The sequence below is a fragment of the Physeter macrocephalus genome, chromosome 6 (genome assembly GCF_002837175.3).
Source record: "Physeter macrocephalus isolate SW-GA chromosome 6, ASM283717v5, whole genome shotgun sequence".
In the NCBI taxonomy this organism is placed as follows: Eukaryota; Metazoa; Chordata; class Mammalia; order Artiodactyla; family Physeteridae; genus Physeter; species Physeter macrocephalus.
The window spans coordinates 1,955,877-1,972,693 of record NC_041219.1 but is presented as its reverse complement, the minus strand read 5'-3'; positions in this window follow the sequence as shown (position 1 = coordinate 1,972,693).

Genomic DNA, 16,817 nt, shown 5'->3' with positions numbered 1-16,817 from the left:
AAATACCTCCACGTGCTAATTTCCAGGACCTGTGAATATACTACCTTACATGGCAAAAAGGATTTTGCAGATGTGATTAGGGTTAAGGACCTTGAGATGGAGAGATTATCCTGGATTATCTGGATGAAACCAGTGTAATCACACGAGTCCTTAGGAGCTGAGAACCTTTCCCAGAATCTGTGGTCAAAGAAATGGCAGTGTAAGAAATACATACAGAGTGAAGAAGTAAAATATTTTAAAATTATCTTTGATTTTCTTAGAGAAATGAGAAGATATTGCTTTTTTAACAAGAAAAGGATGCTATAAAAACAGAGCAACCAGAGAATAAGAGCTCTTGGAAATGAAATATATAGATACAGATATAGATATAGATATATAGATATATATGAAAAGTAAAAAAAAATTTAGTAAAGTGGTTGTAAAGAAATGTAAGAAAATTTCCTAGAAAGGAGAACAAAAGTGATGGAAAGTAGAAGAAAAATAAATTAAATCAATCCAAGAAGTGCAACATCTAATAGAAGTTACAAAAATAAAAATAAAAAAGAACAAACAGACAAAACACAGGATACAAGCAAAGGAATGATGAGGAAATCTCTTAGAGTGGAAGGGCCCACACTTCTAGACTGAAAAGACCCCCCAAGTGCCCAGCAAGACAAATGGGAGAAGACCCTCCCTGGGGCGTTTCATCTTTTTCAAACTCTAGTGGCAAAGCTCGCAACCAAAGTATTAGAATCTCCACGGGATATCTCAGCAGCAACCTTGGAAAATAGAAGTCAATAGAGCAATGCCTCCAAATTTGAAGGGAAAGTGATTTTCACCCTGGAAGTCTAGACTCTGCCAAAATACTAATAAAGTGTGACAGCAGAAGAGAGTTATTTTCAAAACATACCATGTCTCAAAAGTTTAACCTTGAGTGCACCTTTTCATAGGAAACCAGAGAAGATCTGCTCTACCGAAATGAAGACATAAATGAAGGGATCCAGTGACAAAGGAAGAGGCACAAGAAAAGGGTGACAGGAATCCTCAGGATTATGACAGAGTAAGGGTCCAGGGCATCAGCAGTGCAGAAGATCTGGAGAGCGAGCAGTCCAAACTGGAACAGGGAATTACAGAGGCGTGTGTTCATGCGTGCGTGTGTGTGTATGAGTGCTCGTGCGTATGATATACTCTGGTATGGGTATTTCTAGTAATAAAATGTAACATATATTATCTGACATACTTGAGAAAGAGAAACATTATTTTACAAAACAGTTGGAAGATGTAGGAAGGCTTAACTAGAGACTCAATGAAAAAAGTAAATAGGGCTTCCCTGGTGGCGCAGTGGTTGAGGGTCCACCTGCCGATGCAGGCGACACGGGTTCGTGCCCCGGTCCGGGAGGATCCCAGATGCCGCGGAGCGGCTGGGCCCGTGAGCCATGGCCGCTGAGCCTGCGCGTCCAGAGCCTGTGCTCCGCAACGGGAGAGGCCACAACAGTGAGAGGCCCGTGTACCGCAAAAAAAAAAAAAAAAAAAAAAGTAAATAAATGAACAGGTGAACACATGAGACAATGATTAACTCCAAGTAAAACTAGAAGTCATACAGAAAAAGAAATGTGATAATATTATATACTACTTGGCTCAACACTAAAAAATTCTTTTTATTATTATAATAATGAAGACCCTAAATGGAGCTATAACCAAAAATCGTGATAAAACTATGTTGGATGGATGGGGGGAGAGAAAAGAGGGAGGTAAGAGAGTTAAAATAATAAATCAATAGATTATACCTATAATTAATTAATTAATAGATGGCAACATGGAATATTTCAAAACATTGATACATGTCAGACAAAACAGCAAACTGGGAAGAGGAAAAGGATGTTTGTGGGCATAGATGTTTTTGCTGTGATAGCTTGGGAGAGACCAAAAACTAAGGCAAAAAAAAGAAACAGCGAGCAGGATTAAAAGTGACTGCATCTGGGCAACAGGATTGAATGCGAGGAAGGGCCAAGGGCTCCTTTAGCTGTGTATTTTAGCACTGTTTCACTTTTTTAATTTGTGCATATATTTCTTTAATTTAAAAAATATTTTAGGGCTTCTCTGGTGGCACAATGGTTAAGAACCCGCCTGCCAATGCAGGGGACACGGGTTCAAGCCCTGGTCTGGGAAGATCCCACATGCTGCGGAGCAACTAAGCCCGTGCGCCACAACTACTGAGCCTCTGCCTTAGAGCCCGCGAGCCACAACTACTGAGCCTGCGTGCCACAACTACTGAAGCCCGTGTGCCTAGAGCCATGCTCTGCAATGAGAGAAGCCACTGCAATGAGAAGCCCATGCACTGCAAGGAAGAGCAGCCCCTGCTCGACACAACTAGAGAAAGCCGCGTACAGCAGCGAAGACCCAACGCAGGAAAAATAAATAAATAAATTTTAAAATATATATATATTTTTTAAAATATATCACATATAGGCTAAGTCACAATACAGTACAGACATACCTTGGAGATATTGTGGGTTTGGTTCCAGACTATCACAATAAAATGAATATGGCAATAAAGCAAATCTCATGAATTTTTTGGTTTCCCAGTGCATATAAAACTTATGTTTATACTACACTGTAGTCTATTAAGTGTGCAATACCATTATGTCTAAAAAACCAATGTACATACCTTAATTTAAAAATACCTTATTGCTAAAAAACGCGAACCAGCATCTGAGCCTTCAGTGAGTCATGATCTTTTTTCTGGTGGAGGGTTTGAAATGCTGTGAGAATTACCAAAATGTGACACATTCACACAAAGTGAGCAAATGGTGCCCACAAACTTGCTGGACACAGCGTTGCCACAACCTTCAGTTTGTAAAAAACGCAGTATCTGCACAGTGTGTTAAAGCAAAGCAAGGTAGAATGAAGTATTCCTGTAATTGAGGTTCAGGGGTATTGAGGAACTTTCTTAAGATGATGGCCAGGAAACAGCATGGCCAAGACCTACTGTATCTTCTATTGGACCTGATTGACTCCATTATGGCTGCAGTTTTTCATGTTTTCTTATACCCATCCCTTTTGGTAAGGCCTGCCCACACTGGTTCTAGCTATGGTCATGTAATGTGCTTTTGCCAAAGGGACAGTAACAAATGACACAAGCAGAAGTCTGAAAAACCACTTGCACATTTCTACTTTCTCTCTTAAAGCCCTGTCACTGCCATGAGAACATGCCCCGGCCAGCCAATTGGAGGGATATGAGAGATGCATGCCGGAGAGCCAAGCTGCCCCAGGAGTGGCCATGTTAGAACAGCCAGCCCTTAGCCAGCACTCCAGCTGACCGTGGATACATGGCATAAGACATGTCACCACGGTACAGAAAGGATGCTCTCTGAGTCTTAAGTTAAACAATGAGAAGGCAAGTGCTAACCAAACTACTCAATTTTTTACAAAGAAATAAAACACTTTCATTCCCAATATTTGTAATGTGTTAAATTACAGCATACTAAATAAGTATTTGTTTTACTTTTTTTCCTTTCCCTCTACACTTACAACAGACTGTAAAAGGGCTTTCAACACTTTAACCAAATTTTTTGAGTCGTGGAAAAGTTGGAATTTCCCAATTGATTATTAAGATCGATTTGCATGGTTTCAGCTTGCATGGTAATTTTTGTGGTCTCACATTACCACGAAAAGTAAGGACAACCTGTGTCTGATGTAGGGATGCTTGTGCCCTTACTAGGTTCACAGGAACAGTGGTCACATGTCACACAGTGTCAGGGAAACGTGGGGGGTCTTCACCTCCAGTGTTACTAGAGGCACATGCATGTGTTACTAAAAGATTTATGGATAATCTATAGTTAAAGAAATGAACCCTCATAGTATTGACAAGTGCCTTCAGATAATTTCCACAACTAAAGTGCAGACTGAAGATAATAAAAATGAAAGCCCAAACGAGCACAAGTAAATGACAGAGAATGCCGCTTCTGATTAGAGCTCTGTGTCAGCCACATTCTGAGGTATAAGCAATGATCAGATCCATCAGGAAGTCAGCAAAAAATGTGAGGTGATTAAGCTGAGTATACAAAATATCAATTTACACCCACTGTGATTAACAGTGAACTTGCTCTAAAATAGATATGGTGCCTTGAGTTACTAGCAGCTGATAATATGAGACCGTAACTGTGAGCTCAACATTTAGTTACCAAATGCTCAGAACAGGAAAACAAACTTTACAATTTTTTTCAGCGATGTTTAGCAGCACATAATACTCAATACACTATCAACCTTCCATAAATGTAATGATTCATGTTTAGTAAACTATGAAAGGCCACACACCAATTGTTTTTCCTGCCCTGATGAAAGTATACAAAGTAATATGAAAAGAAGATGGTAACAAACCAAAATATATTTACAGAAAGAAAAGTGCCATTGGAAGGTGCAGAGAAAACTTGCTGAAGATGTGAAGAAATGAGTCATTGGACAAACTACCTAGTTTTTGCAGAAGTTTGCTTTGCAGTGCATTAAATATAGATGTCTCTGTCACGTCTCAGCTTATGGTATTTGCTAGATTTTGTTTCAGTAATGAAGAACTACATTTTTGTGAGCCAGTAAAGGAAAAATGGAAATAACTGATTTAATAAACATAATGTGTAATGGCAAACTCTGTAAATGTGACCACGAGTGCCATGCCTGCTTTGACTAGAGTACTGGGGAAAAGAATGGATTCCATGAGAAGGCTCCAGAAAGAGCACTGCACCTGAACATCTTCCCCTTCACTATTTATGTACCAACAAGACTTCTCACTAAGGGATTGAAGCCAGAAGTGCTACAGTATGTCATTGCTGTGGTTAATTTTATAAAAATAAATCCTGGAAATACGGGCAATCTTTAAAATACCTTGCAGTGAGATAGGTAATAGCTATGAAAATATTTTATACTTGCTGGCCATTTCATGGAAGGGTTATCAATCTTAAAGATGAGTTTCATTTTTTTTTAAGTTCCTAATTTTCCAACATTTTCTGTGATGACAAGTGCCTGTTAGTAGTATGTTATCTAACAATAATCTTTGAAAAATACACTCAATCCATTCCTTTCAGGTGAAAGTGACACCTCAACAATGAATAACTGCTTTTCAAAAGAAATTCGGGTTCTGGAGGGACCATTATGAAAATGGGTATCTGGAACTGTTTCCATTTCTGTGTGATTTTTATTGCCAGAAAAGATGTATGTGTCTTACCTTAAATAATCTTTCACATCTGAATGCCTATAAAACTCAGGATCAGAATTTTAAAATCTGCTTTCAATACTGTACAACGGATTTTCACATTTGCTGAATGTTTTTTTAAAATATATGAATAATTTGCAATAATACCTTATTGATATCTGGGAATATGAAGATCCAATAACCAAAAGACCAGAGACACCTTTGTACACCAGTGGTTGGGATTAAAAAATGAGTGTCATGATCCATAAGTGAGCCCACGATGTAACTTTCTGTTGGGATGTCATGGAATGTAGTTTTCAGTTACATCAACCACTTAAGTAAGTATTAAAATAAATTAAATTTAGATCCATACCTTCAAACATTGTTTCAAAAATTGTTAAATCCAGATTTTGAAAAATAATGGCTTATTCAAATCACGCTGCTTTCACTAAAAATTTTACCCAAAATTTTAGTATTTTAGTAAAGGCAAAAATATTTTTGGTACCCTTAAAATAACATTTAAATTACTTTTAAACTCGAGTTTAACATTTTTAAACTCATCTTTTAAATTTTTCCACCTCTGTATATATTTTAGAATGTGCATACTATACTACTATAGTGATGGATGTACATAATTTAAAAGTAAATGTATATACTAGGTGTGCAAGCTCAAGGATTTTTATTTATAGAACTGCAGGACCAAAAAGTCTCCATTTAAGAGGATGAACTTTGCAGTCAAATGGCCTGTCTTTGCCCTGATGCTTCCTAGATATATAATCATGGTGAAGTTATTTAACCTCCATTTCCTCATTTGTAAAATAAAGATAAAAATATTACCTACCGGGAATTCCCTGGCGGCACAGTGGTTAGGACTCTACACTTCCACTGCAGGGGGCACAGGTTTGATCCCTGGTCAGGGAACTAAGATTCTGCCATGGGGCCAAAAAACATTTAAAAATAAAAGGAAAACTTTAAAAAAAAATTACCTACCTCAAGGGTCATAAATCAGACACCTACACAAGATAGGTAAATTAAAACAAAAAGTCACGTGGCCTCCAGAGTCTATATTTTATTTTAGATTCTGGTTGAGACAGGGATTCAAAACACATCTGTCTATTATAAGAAACAATAAAACAGCATACATAGGAAGATAAATGGGAGCCCAAAGGAAGTGGTAAGGCTTGTGGCAAACTGGAAATGTCATCCTCATCTCAAGTACTCAGCTGCTACTTAGTACTATCTGATAGGTACCCAGAATTGCCAGATTGTCCTTCTATTCAAAAGAATGGTAAAATTTGCATTTTTATGTGAGATGTCCTGATTTTTAAATATTGGTAAAAATATGTTTTTTAAAAAGTGTCGGCAAAGAAAACACACTTTCAGCCTCTAGTCTGTGACTTCTATCTTACCCAGAAGATCAGATGAGATAGTGAATTTTAACACTGAGTCCACCTCTAATAAACTCAGGGGGTAGGCAGTAGCTGTTATCTATCAGATTAACCTCCTGGAAGGATCATGACGAAAGAGGCTTGGGGACATGTGCAATGCCCAGAGGACAGATCTAGGTGGAGCGTTAGAAGAAAAGATGGAGGAAGGCAAAGAAACTGAGAGAGAACGGGAGTGGAAAAGGAACTCCACCATCTGTTCCACTTAGAGTGAGTCTAACTCTAAGTGAAACAAAAACTCTTAAGTCTTTGTTCCAGGCATCCACACTACTAAGATGATTTATTCAAAGTGTCTGTCCTCAAGTAGAGCTCCAAATCTAGTGAGGGAGACAATTATTCAATGTGTTGAACTTGAGAATCAAGGCACAGACAAATGATAATGGGAATCCATTTGTGCTAGGGGAGGAGAGGAAATTGGGAATGTACTTCATAAAAGAGATGCTATGCTTGGATTTGAAGGATGACTCAAGTCTACTACTCAGGAAAGGCAAGAAGGATATTTCAGGCGAAAGTATGTGCCCCGGTGGCAAGAAGTCTATCTACAGAGGCTGCGGGTAGGGGTGAGGGAGGGGAGGGGAGGGGAGAGATGAGTCTGGAAGGGGCAGGTTGTAGCCAGATTGTGAAGGGCCTTTGTAGGATCTGTTACAGTGTGTTCGTGCTACAGCCTAGAGTGGATGCAGCCAGATGACCAGATTTATATGTTCAAAAGATCACTGGCTGCACTGTGGCATCTGGAAGGAAGGAGGGAGCCTGGAGACAGGAAGCCAATTTGGCAACTGCTACAGTGGTCCAGATGAGCTCATGATGGCCCGCCCTTGAGTACAGAGAGTAAAACAGAGGTGGGAACAGACATGAAAGACTTTGCAGAGGCTCTTTCTCTTTGGAGGCACTGGGCATGGAGAAGGCAGAAATGAAGACTGAGACCTCTTTCTAAGAGCCTCCTCTTCTTTCTCCTCCTCTTCTTCCTCTGCCTTATGGTTCTCTCTCTCTCTCTCTCTCTCTCTCTATATATATATATATATATATATATATGTATATACATATGTATATATGTATGTATAAGTATATATGATACATGATGTATGACATACATATATAACAAATGTATCATACATATCACATATCATATATATTATATATCATATAATAGCATTTGTATATATGAATTTTTACTGAGGCTAAATGTTTTTAAAAGGAGAGGGGAGGCAAATGAAAAAGTATCGTATCACAGGACGATCTTGGAAAACCACTACTTAACAAAGGGAACAGAAGCATATATGAAAAAGTCACAGCGCCCCTAAGTTCCTTACTCACTTCTCCATTCCCTCTTGTTTCTCTGGATGACCTTGTTTTATTCTCGCCTATGTGAAATGCCACGTATTTTTCAACACTCAGCTTATGTTTCATCTCTAAATGAAGCCTTCCTTCACTGCCACCCACTCTGCTACATCCCTTTCCTTCGGCACAATTCATTCTTCTCTCAACTGAGTTCTCACAATGCTTTGTTCACACTTCCATGTAACCTTATGCAACATTCCAGTATGATGTGTAATTAGCTGCATGTCTGTTTTTCCAACTAACCGCAAGCATTGAATCTTACTCAGTTTTAGGTTTCCTGTGCCTGGCACAGGGCTTGTCACCCAGGCAAGTGCTCAACCAATGTGTGTTGAGTGGACAAATCCTGTACAAGGGGAACAAGCAGTAAACAGTAAAATAGAAAGTTTTTTTGTGATGCTGTTACTAGGTAAGATAGTTTGTGACAGTACCTAGTGGGGAAAGGACTTGACATTCGTAAAATTTTGACATGACCTGCAGTGCATATTAGAATTCTGGGATTTGGTACTAAGAAAAAAAGTCAGTGGGAGATTTGAGATCTCTAAGTTTTTTCCCTAAAACCTCCTTGCCTTTTCCCTAAGGGCATAAATAGAAGCATTGGGTGTAGAGCACCAGGAAATCCACTGGCCATATGCGGGGAAAGGCTCCTCCTACGTAATTAGATGCTAAAAAAAAGAAAATTTCTTTTTGACAGGCACAGGATTTCGGCTGAAGTTCAGCCACATACCTATTTTAAGCTGAATTTGGGTATAGCCCTAATAATTACAGTTACTCTTTAGAAAAAGAGCCCAAGAGGTTTACCTGGAGATTTTTTCCAGATGTAAGCAGGTATGTGAGAAGCGCAGTAATGAAGATGTAAACCGGATGAGGCCATTTTGTGCCCCATAGTCTTCTCTCCAATCGCACCAATGCTGGGAGATGTTCCCCAGCAATCAAAGGATGATGCAACGCAGCCATCTAACAAACACCAGATGCCTGACTCGCCTTACAAGCTGTAGTGTTAAAGAGAAGGGGGGCGAAACACCAAGTTTGAATGCCTTTGCAGTTATCAATCTGTCATGAATTGCAATCAAACAAACAAACCTCTTGATTCCGTCACTTCTTGGGATAGGTCCATCATATGCCCTGCAGACCTGCTCTGGGTGTGGTTAGAGCCCTCTGGAATCTGTCCCCCTCCTTCAGTCTCCAACTGCAGAGTCTCACTGACTTAGTGACATCGGTAAGGACATCCCATCTCCACCCCCCTGCTCCAGGCTCTACATCTTTCTAGATGAGGAGAGATTAACTAGATCAGCAATGTCAGAAATGAAATAGTTTGATCAAATGCATCTTTAGTGTCACCTCTATTCTTCCTTTTTTCCATATGGATCCAGAAAGTGGCTTATTTTTTTCTGTGGTAGTTAGACATTATTTGGAGTATTAAGAGAAAAAAAAGAAATTCTCCATCAGTGAAGTGTAAAAAAATCAAGGTGTACAATGCTATTTAGCCCTCTCTGAGACAAAGCAGTCACGCAGCAGAATATATTTTGGAAGGGCAAATTACAACTAATTTGAAATAAATAAGAAATGATATAACCACATTCTCCCCCTCGTGTAACACCTGCCTTACTGAACTGAACACTATCCGCATAGCAATGAACTGCCTTATTGAACTGAACACTACCCGCATGGCCAGGGTCTACAGCGGAGGCAGTTCAGTGCTGAGTAGGGAGCACAGCCTTAGAAGCCTTGAACAAACTTGGATTTCAATTTGAGCTTGACCATGTACTAGCTCTGTAACTTACCTTAACTGCTCTAAGCATCAGCTCTACCATCTGTAAAATGGGGATAAGACTACCTACCTCATACTAGAGATAATGGATGAAGTGCCTGACTTACAGAGGTTGCTCAATATACAGTATCATTAAGGTAAAAATAAGTCCCACGGTGAGATCAAAGGCCTTGGGGATAAAGCTTCAGGAAACCTCATCTTACCTCTTAGGACTCTCTCCTGTGCTAACGTATACAACCTCTCTGTAGTTTATACCCTGACAGTTGGCTATTCTTTTTCTAATGCAAGTGCGTGACATAAGCTTCAATTGCCAAGGCATCCACTGCACTGGAAGGAAGTCTATCTCGAACAAACACAGTGCAGCCAAACGACAAGATAAGGAGTCAGGACACATGCACCTCCTCGACCCCCATCAGGAAGATGCTTTGTTTTAGGGGTCTTGGTTGATTTAGATAACTGGCCACTTGGGCCACTTTTTCTTTTTCTCTTTTCCCACGCTTTAAATTCCAGCTCTTATGTTTTAAACGTGCCAATAAAGAGTGAGCCCATGAAGCCCCGGGGTTCCACGCTCAACCCCAATAAAGGCAGAACCCCAGGCCCATGCTCTCTCTCTCTCTCTACCTGCAGCCCCACTGTGTGTCCTGGGGTGTGCCTGATATGCTCCAGGGCTTGTAAGTAATACACTTTTTAAAGTTTCCAGGTGATTATTGCTGACGGCGTCTTGCAACAATAATAATAACCACAAGGGTCTGGCCAGTGGTAACGTTGGTTTGGAAAAGGGAGATGTCTGTGGGAAGCTCACTGGGGCCCAGGTGAGTGGCTCCAGGCATTTCCAGTCAATAGCACTACTCTCTTACTATCGACAGTCTGAGACTGCCACACAACAGTTGGCATAGTGGGCAGGACTGTGTGATTGCCCTTGTTAAGTAACCAAGGGAAATGCCCTTTACCTGCAACTTGCTTACTAACCACCTAACTAACCACCTAATACCATCTGGGAAAGGACCACCACTTGGTGGGGGTCTGTCGTGCTGCCATATGCTTTTGCATATTACCTCTGTCAAGTGCTGCCTGTGGTATCCAACCCCAAAGATCACGGCTGCCATAATAATCCAACAACCTCCCCAGACTAGCGTGATCAAGGCCATATGGTCCGACAAGATGATTAGACCAGTCATTACAAAGGCCTTACTTGACTATTAATGTCCATAAGTGTTCTCCATGCCTCAAGGCCAAGAGGGCTAAGGAGGGTGGGTTGGATCACAAGACTATTGTCATGGACCAAGGAGACGCTCTGGGCTAAAGGCTTGAGGAAAGGATTTCATTAAGTAAGGAGGACAGGAGATCTCTACCTGCAACCACTGAATCAGTGGGTTGTTCCCAGACTGTCCTAACCCAGAAGACAAATAGTCTTGCAAGTGGAAACTAGTGGCACCACCAGAGGGAAAATACAACAGAGGCCTGTGGTCTCTGTGCCACTGCTTTACTCGCTGCTGTAATTCTTCGTCCCCTGACCCAGTGGGATATCGTGGTCCTTGGCACCATGTGGCTAAAAAATTAATGGACAAATGCAAGTGTTCTGAATATCTAGAGCCAGTGCCTCCTAAGAACCCTGAGGAGGTACACCAGCTCCTTGATAAATGCAAAAACCCCATGGAAGCCTCTTGAGTGTTGCCCAGTGCTGGGGCACACAAACATGCCAAGGCTCTGGTATTACACTCCAGAGGCCTAGGAGCTTCTCCCACAGACCCTGCGCATGTTGCACTAGTGGATACAGATCCCAATCCTGGAGACATCCATTGGGACACCCTGGAGAAGAGCAGCCACCTATAAAGAGGGCTAGCAGGAATGTCATCCACCAATATTTCCAGTAACAACATGTAAGATTAAGGTGGTGGGAGAAGATCAAGAAGTGGAAGCTGGGATCAGAAACTCTACCTTAACTGAAATTCAAACTTTTCTTTATGCAGCAGAAGGAGACAGGGGACCTAACTGACTATTGCGGTTTTCTTATTTGTTTGCCATGAGCTCTGAATTGTTTGTTACTCGTAGCTGCCAAAATGCATCAGCTGGCCAGTATCTCTAAAGACCCTAAAATCCATAACTACATTACAGATCCATCCAGGCTATGTGCTCGTTTCCCCCAAGATACCACATATCCTGAGCCCCCTGCGCCCTGACCTCTTCGCTCTCTCCAGCTCTTTGGCGCTTTCGTGGTTTTCAAGGTGGGCTTGTCTTCCCCCTGCGCACTCCCCCACTCCCTTCCCCAACAGTGCAAGGTCAACAGGCTCTACTATCTGCAGCGCTTCTTAGGAAAAGTACGCAAGGCCTGGCCGGCCCGCGTGAGCTGATCCCTGCGTTGCTCAAACAAAGCCAAACAGCGCTGGGGCGCGGCACAGCCCTGTCACCTCCCGTCCCCTCAACCCTAGTAGGAGGGAGGATAGAAGCTGACTGTGGGATCCAGAGCCGGCGAGGGCCACTCGGGCATAAACAGACACTGAAGCTGCGTTTGTCCCCCTGGGGCTCCGGGGAACCCTGACTTCCACCCGGAGAAGGGTTCGGCTCGGCAAGGTGTCTTCCGAGCAATGATTTCTTTATGCGAGTGAAGGCACCTGAGTTCCAGTACTGGGTTAAAAGCGTCCTCCAGACCCGGCCGGAAGCCGCGTCACAAAGGTCTGCCTTCTGTCAGTCCAGAGGGGCTCTCGGCATTCGAGCATTCTCTGAGGAGACCAGCGGTGCAGCTGCCTGGGACTCTGGTTCTGACTCGGTTCACAGGCGGCTCAGTTATCCTTGCAACTAGCGTTTCTGCTGGGTCTGCGCCTCGGTTCCCCCACCAGCCAGCTGCTTCTGGACAGGGACACGCGCTCACCCCCGATGCCCCCTAGCTTCACTCACAGCAAGGGCTGCCTGCTGCTCATCCTGCTCTGTGAGCTGCTTCTGGCTCTGGCCACTGTCGGACGTCACCGTGAAGAGCAGGCCAGGGGCACGTCCTCACCTTTCAACGTGCCCCAGTTCCCACGAGGATGAGCGGACACTCTTCAACGCGGCACTTTCGGGGACAGACTGAGAAGAGTGCAAAACCGTATCACCTCACGCCAGTCAGAATGGCCATCATCAAAAAGTCTACAAATAAATGCTGCAGAGGGTGTGGAGAAAAGGGAACCCTCTTGCGCTGTTGGTGGGTATGTAAATTGATACGAGAACAGTATGGAGGTTCCTTAGAAAACTAAAAATAGAATTACCATACAACCCAGCAATCCCACTACTGGGCATATACCCTGAGAAAACCATAATTCAAAAAGAGTCATGTACCACAATGTTCATTGCAGCTCTATTTACAGTAGTCAGACATGGAAGCAACCTGTGTCCACGGACAGATGAATAGATAAAGAAGATGTGGCACGTATATACAATGGAATATTACTCAGCCATAAAAAGAAACGAAATTGAACTATTTGTAGTGAGGTGGATGGACCTAGAGTCTGTCATACAGAGTGAAGTAAGTCAGAAAGAGGAAAACAAATACCGTATGCTAACACATATATATGGAATCTAAGAAAAAAAAATGGTTCTGAAGAACCTAGGGGCAGGACAGGAATAAAGACGCTGAAGTAGAGAATGGACTTGAGGACACGGGGAGGGAGAAGGGTAAGCTGAGATGAAGTGAGAGAGTGGCATGGACATTGATAAAATAGATAGCTAGTTGGAAGCAGCCACATAGCACAGGGAGATCAGCTCGGTGCTTTGTGACCACCTAGAGGGGTGGGATAGGGAGGGTGGAAGGGAGGGAGATGCAAGAGGGAGGGGATCTGGGGATATATGTATATGTATAGCTGATTCACTTTGTTATACAGCATAAGCTAACCCACCACTGCAGAGCAATTATACTCCAATAAAGATGTTGAAAAAAAAAAAAAAAAGAGGTACCCAAAGCGCCTGTGCTACCGCACCAGAACGGGCTGTGGAGCCGCTGGGCTGGGGCGGCCGAGGTCGGGAGAAGGGCGTCCCGGAAAGCTCCGCGGGAAGCAGGGAGGCCTTCACTCTAGCACATCGCACGCGGCGGTCACCACACCGCGTCACAGTGAAACCGGAGACGCGCGCGCTCTCACCTCGTCGCGTGTGACTTTTCTAAGGAGCCCGGAACTAGACGGGCACCCGCTGGCGGCGTCAGCTCCCCGCTCCTTTTCAGATAAAAATACCTGCAGGCTCCGGAGCCTGTGCTCCGCAACGGGAGAGGCCACAACAGTGAGAGGCCCGCGTACCGCAAAAAAACAAACAAACAAAACAAACCTGCAGGAGCTGTCGCGAGGCTCCAGAGCTCAGTCAGGCACGCGCTCGCAAAGGCCGCGCGAGTTCGCAAAGGGCTCTGGAGCTTCCGCGCTCCTCCCCAGGGCGCCTTGCGAGACCCGGGGAGGAGGTCCAACTAGAAGCCACTCCGCGCGAGGTGTCCCTGCGGCCCGCGGAAAAGTTGACAGGACTAGCGAGGCCTCTAGGGAGGAGAAAGGGAGAAATGGGAAGGCAAAGGCCCTAGAGCCAATGATGTCTGTATCAAGGTCTTTCCTCTCCTCACTTGGACATTTATTGCCTCGTGCTGGGCCCATCCTCCCATCAGTGATCATTGCTAAGGCTCACGGTTAATGGAAAACGTTAAGATGCTGTGCAAAACTGGCATGGGCTGATGTGTTTATCATTTTCATGACCATAGTGACCCAAATGATCCCCTCTTTGCTTCCAACCCTGAAGAGGTCCCACTTGACCTTGAGTCCAGAGAATTATTTTCACAGAGGACTCTCCCTAATTACAGGGCAGCTTTACTACATTTTATTGGGACTGCCATAACCATCCAAAAGGCACTAAAATTCCTAGGATAAAATTTACATTCTTTGTCTCTTGAAGATATATATCTTATCATGTCTTTGAAATGCAAACACTTCAGGAGGTGACTAAAACTCTTGCCCACAAACTCCTGAGACTGAAGCAAAGTGGACTAGATTTGGGACAAGTAGAAGGAGGCCTTTTAAAATACAAAATGCTATAAAAACTCTCCTGCTGGGCTTCCCCGGTGGCGCAGTGGTTGAGAATCCGCCTGCCGATGCAGGGGACGCGGGTTTGTGCCCCGGTCCGTGAAGATCCCACATGCCGCGGAGCGCCTGGGCCCGGGAGCCGTGGCCGCTGAGCCTGCCATGCCGCGGAGCGCCTGGGCCCGTGAGCCGTGGCCGCTGAGCCTGCGCGTCCGGAGCCTGTGCTCCGCAACGGGAGAGGCCACAACAGTGAGAGGCCTGCGTACCGCAAAAATAAAAAAATAAAAAAATAAACTCTCTTGCCCAAAGTCTAGTCCACAGCCTCCTTAAGCTTACTTGTCAAGGACAAATATAAATCTTAAAAGTCTTCTCCACAAATGTTAGTAAAAAGCTTTAGCCATTGCAGCAGGTAACCTTAAATTGTTCCATCTGCCAATTTGTATTCAACTATTACTTATAAACGAGTGAGTTTTATATCGTGCCTGATTCATGGCTAAAATCTTGGAACAGAAGTTATAGTGTCTCATATCTGCCTGCATGTTTATGGATGTATATTTATGTGATTTTTTTTCTTTCTACCTGCAGATGACATTGCCAAAATTACTTTGTAAAAGAGCTCTACTTAATTGGCTTAAAAGTAAGCACTATGAATTGAGTATTCCTAAAACTCAGAAATATAGAGACTAACCCAAATGTTTTTCAAGTTCACATGATCTGGAATAATCTTTGATAAGTCTAATTTATGTTTGGTTTAATTAAAATAGGTTTTTCTTCAGAGTTGTCAGCATTAAATATAATTCAGATTAACAGCTTTTATTCTACCTGGGTTTACTTGTCAAATTCATGTTGACACAAAATTTGTCAGCAAGAAAAGTAGCTCGGCATGATGGCTGACTTTGGCTACTGTCTAATGAAAGTTCCTTGATAGTCTAAACATCATTGTTGGGAGAAAATAATTTAGATATATGTAATTGGAATAAGAGTGTAGGTCAACTTTTTAGCAATAATTATGTGTTATGGGATTTCTACTTAAAAATAGTTTCCCAAAGGAACTTCTCTGGTGGCACAGTAGTTAAGAATCCGCCTGCCAATACAGGGGACATGGGTTCGTAGACCCGGTCTGGGAAGATCCCACATACCGTGGAGCAACTACTGAGCCTGCATGCCACAGCTACTGAAGCCCGTGCACCTAGAGCCCGTGCTCCGCAGCAAGAGAAGCCACCGCAATGAGAAGCCCACGCACCGCAACAAAGAGTAGCACCCGCTCACCGCAACTAGAGAAACCCCGTGTGGCAACAAAGACCCAATGCAGCCAAAAATTAATTAATTAATTAATTTTTAAAAATACTTTAAAAAGAAAATAGTTTCCCCAATCTCTTTGGTAACTTGAAACTTCAGAGTTTTGCTAAGTTTAATGATGGGAATTCACTGACTGTCTAGATCATTTCCAAATAAGAGAAAATACTGAAACATTAATTGCTAAGCAAGTCTAAGTTTATTATTTACTTTTGACCTCTTTTACAGAGGAACCAAAGATATTTGGGTCTGTTAGTAAACTTGGCTTCTGCCACATTGAAAAATTGTGCTATGAGGTAATGTGTGTTACTAGAAATTATGAAATGCATTCATAAATTTACCAAGGTAAAGAACGCTGGTGTAACAGTCAGTTCACAATTGCTTCCTTCTTAGTTTTAGCTAGAAATTAAAGTTTCTAAGGGTTAAGAATTCTAGTTAAAGAATTCTTTTGTAATTAAAGAATTCATATGTAATTAAAGCTGCTAGAAATAATGAGAGATACAACCCTGTATGCAAGGAAAGTAGGATGTGTTTTTGGCAAGAAAAGGTATGAAGTATGGAGATATATTTTTTAAGGAAAAAGAAAGTAAATTTGTCTTAAAAGTAAAACTTTATTTAAGAATGAGAAAGAGGAAAAAAATTAGAAAGTTGGGAAAAAAGGGAGAATTTTACTTTGTGTAATCAAGATGGCTAAAATGGAACGAATTTATTTTAAGGTTTTAAAAAATAAGCTTTGGGGCTTCCCTGGTGGCGCAGTGGTTGAGAGTCCGCCTGCCGATGCAGGG